Genomic DNA, 4,280 nt, shown 5'->3' on the forward strand with positions numbered 1-4,280 from the left:
TCACTTTATAGGTGGAAAGAAAACCAAACACTGAAGGTTATGTCACTGGCCAGGCCCACTCAGTTGACTACCACCAGAGATGAAAGCACAACTGCGGCAGAATCCCAGCTCTTTCCCTGTGTCTGCTCCCATGGGAATCTCAAAGAACAGGGAAGTCTGGTAGGAGGAATGTCTCTTCAGAAAACAGAGCAACTCAGAAGGCTAACTTCACCTTAGTTTGCAATTTGTTGATCAGCACCACACTTTCTTCTTAATGCACTTTATCTTCGATGTAAGTGTACTTCCCTCTGTTATTTGACTACGTCCACAGAGTAGGAAAGTGTTTTTACCTGATATAACTAGAATTAGTGAGTCATTTCTCACAATCTTATTGTGAAAAGCAATGACAAAAATGCAAGTTTCACATCCTTGTGTTCAGGTGATGCCATCCTATGGAAGAGACAGAAGTGCTGACCGCATACAAACAGACCATGCCTTGTCATCACTTAGCTATTACAGGTAAGTAACTTGTATTTGATGTATTACCACGAATAAATGCAATTTTTCAGTAAAGATAAAATACAGTAAGTACATAAAATAAGTTTCTAAGTTTTGCCTCTCCTCAGCTCAGTCTGTCAGAGTGGTGGGTTTTTACAGAACAGTAAAAGCATCGGAGTATACCAAGAAATAATCTACAAATCTGTCCAGATTTTCTAGCAGGTGTGTATGATCACTTAGTAAACAAGTGGTGATTACTCTTTTTTCTTTCTTAGACAAATACTGTGCATACCTACTTTTACACAATGAATGGAAATGAAAATTTGCATCTTTCGACATTAAAGCTAAAACTCTTGTTTATTTCAGTAGGAACAGAATTCACAACAAGACAATTGGGTTTAAGAAAACAAGTGTAAACCAAAGAATATTTTTCATCTACAAAGTCTCCATAAGCAATTGCAAATTGATAATTGCTTGAATTGGTAATTCAAGGCACCCACTCTCCACCCAAACAAAACAATATAAATACTAATAATGATGATTATGGCCAAATCTTATCCTCTGGTTGGGAAAAATAACAATGAAAGGAAAAAAAACACAAATAAAATGGAAAAAATATCATGTTGTTGCACTTCAATCTCAGTCTCAAACAAACAAACAAATAAATGCTTGTGAACAAACACGGAGAATGTGAAAGCTGCCTCCAAAAGTTTCAGAATTCAGTTTTCTAATTGCATGCATTCAGATGGTTATAACTGATAGATTCCACCAGTATTGACAGATATACAAACATATATATAAATGAATATCAAATCTTACAAGTTACATTTTTTCCCCACATATTTCCAAGGAATATATCAAACATGCTTTTATTAAGGTCTGGTATTTTCTATCTCCATAATATCATTGATAAGGAATTGCTGTTGGAGTGAATTCTTTGTTATGATAATCATTTTATGGTAACTTCTCCTGCAAACGTGTTACTAACCATATATTCTGTTACTCTGGTGGAACACTGAACAGCACTTTCTGCATTCTAAATGCCTTTTTACCATGTGCTGTGAATTAGTATTGAAAATAATGTACAGTATGTACCACAGAATTTTTAGTCTTGCATGGATGTTCTGTACTTTATTCTCACCATAAATTTTCAGAAGCCACTATGGCATATGTTCTGACTGTGGATTAACAGAAGCAGGCACTTTCCGTAGGATCTGTCTTTCAGAGGGCACAGTAAACACTCCTGAAGTATAGTATCGTATATATAAAAATATATTTTTTAGTACCCTGTCTAACTGAACTTTTGTTTAAAAAGCAAACTTATGATTCATTTATGGTTCTGATCCAAATAATATTTTCTACTGCTTTAACTGGGCAGCTGAACAGCCCAGAATGTGTAATTGCATTATTAATTTTGATCTGACTTGCCACAGGAGGGAAAAAAAAAAACAGTATTATACAGCTGAAACTTAGTAGTTTTATGTTAAAATTCAGATCTCTGCTTAATGCCTGACCAACTTCTTAAAAATAACTACTTGGTATCTAATCCCATAGATGCACAACTAGGAAGCGTGCATCTTGCCCTTAAATGATTATAACACAAGTTATATGAAGAAAGTTTACTTTCATATACATTCTTAAATTAAATGTAACCATCTTACTTATCTACCATTAAGCAAAACATTTGCATTGATCAGTAGTTTTTTACTATTCAGTATACTATTGAAGAGTTATTCCAGTGTTTCAGTGTTTCTCATTTCATTTATTTACTTTAATTTTTACTCAATTCCTCAAAAACAGAAGGAGCTGCCAAAACTGACTTTAAACTAATTGCTTCATGAATTTTGCTCTGATACGTTAATACATCTCCTATATTTCACACTACAGCAAAGGAAAGTTCAGAGGAAAAACAAAGGATCACTGTAGCATCCGGAAAAGCTGGTAAGGACTACATTTATTAGTATGCTCATGTTGCAGTCTGATGCTCAACAATTTTCATTGAAATTGTTGGTAGGTATTTACTTCTGCTATTTTCCCTATAAATGGGAAAATAGGAATCAGATTGTACCAACAAGGGAAGAGTAGATCTTAGGAAAGAAAAAGTACAAAGACTTTATGTTTATGACAAATTTGATTTAATTTAATATGGAATAATTCAGTTAATTCAAAATGAGAAATATAAAGCTAAGTAGCATTCTTCTGGACGGATGGAGAATTAGGTAGATATTTAAATTTATGTTCATAAGATATTCGTAATTAAAGCTTTGGTTCTGAGGCTTCGACTAAACAGGCTCATGTGAAAGCTCTGTAAATGTAGGTAACTGACTGAAATACAGAAATCTTTTTCATTGTTTATCGTTTTTATCACATCGTATAGTATAATTTCCACATGAGAACAAAGTTCATTTTAAAGCAAACTGTTGTTCTAAGGTAACTTTTAATTTGAGGACCAAATGTAAATTGCTATGGTGAATGCACGTTAGGTCACTAAAACAACGGTAGCTAAACTCAGATGTGACCTAGCAACCCAGGTGTTCAGGAAAAGTGCTGTTAACAGTAAGGATTGATGATCTAATCAAACTGTCACACTCAGATCCTCAGCAGGGTGGTTGGAGGGGAGGTGGAGGAGGATAATATTCAGAAAGCAAGCACATGCTTAGTGTTACTTTAAATTGATGCTGACATTTTCAATTGTAAAAAGAAATTTTTTCCTAAGTAATATAGGAAACAACTCTCCTAACCTTCCGGAGGATATCAGATAATCAGAGAGCTTGTTTTGCAAAAGCCAACTTCTCAGATGTGTGACTTTATGAAATACGAACTATGAGACATTTTAGAGATTCAAGATGATAGGAAATATTTTCATGTTTTTCTTTCCTTTAGAAAAATATAAGTGGGTTCTTAGGTAACTCTGTGCATAAGCACTTGCTATACACAACCTGTAAATCAAAACAATTAATAAAGTAATCAGTTTGTGCTAGGACCTCTATGCAGTCTGTCCTCATGTTCTCTCTAACACTAACGGACCTGCCAAGCCAAAATGTCAACTAATACGTAAACAAAAAAAAACCTCAGTGGTCTGAGAAACTGGTTCTACATCACTTTTTTATTATTAACATACAGTTGTTTGCAAGGAACTTAAAATTCATGGAATATAGGATTCCCTTGTTGTAGAAGTAAAATATTATTCCCTCATAGGACTTTGTCCATGACTGATGAAGTCAAATATAGCTATAAATGGTTAAGAGTGACTTTAAAACCAGATTCAACTATTTTCCTTTTTCAGTTAACAGCAGAATAGAAGCCAGTTTAATGTGTCAGAAGCTGGGCCACTCTGCTGCTTTAATCACAAATGGTAATGATTTCCTGCATGAGGTTCTGAGATGTCCATTGACAGCACTATGTTATCTCCATGCAAACCTTACACAACGATGGCTTGTTGATGGAGACCTGGTATAGAATTTTCAGAAACCACCAGGAGGACCTTTTTCTTGATCTTGATTGTACTGTGCTTGAGCACACAGTATACCAAGCAATGGCAATCAACAAAAATAAGGCCATGATCTGGAATTCTAGAAATGATCTTTATTTCTCTACAATGAGCACTGTAAGTGGCACAAAAACAAGAATTCAGTTTATGAAGTGTATTGCCATTGAGCCACAGGTGTACAAACACAAGCAGTTCAAATACGATAAGTGGGAGTAAGGTTTTCTTCTGTAAAATCATGCATCTGCTCTGTGTTTACACTTCTATTTGTTTTATAGCTCTAAAGGTAGTGAATCTAACCATCATTGTATACGAA

General features: G+C 34.6%; 1 long non-coding RNA gene across 1 annotated transcript in view; it reads right to left on the reverse strand.

The window, feature by feature from the left end:
* Positions 1–838: 838 nt before the first annotated feature.
* Positions 839–4,280, reverse strand: part of LOC104910231 — a 14,920-nt gene continuing 11,478 nt past the window's right edge. The window contains exon 3 of the long non-coding RNA XR_002113237.1: positions 839–4,280. This exon is cut by the window's right edge and continues 1,189 nt beyond it. This is a non-coding gene — a long non-coding RNA (uncharacterized LOC104910231).

This window comes from Meleagris gallopavo, chromosome 3 (assembly GCF_000146605.3).
Source record: "Meleagris gallopavo isolate NT-WF06-2002-E0010 breed Aviagen turkey brand Nicholas breeding stock chromosome 3, Turkey_5.1, whole genome shotgun sequence".
Classification (NCBI taxonomy): Eukaryota; Metazoa; Chordata; class Aves; order Galliformes; family Phasianidae; genus Meleagris; species Meleagris gallopavo.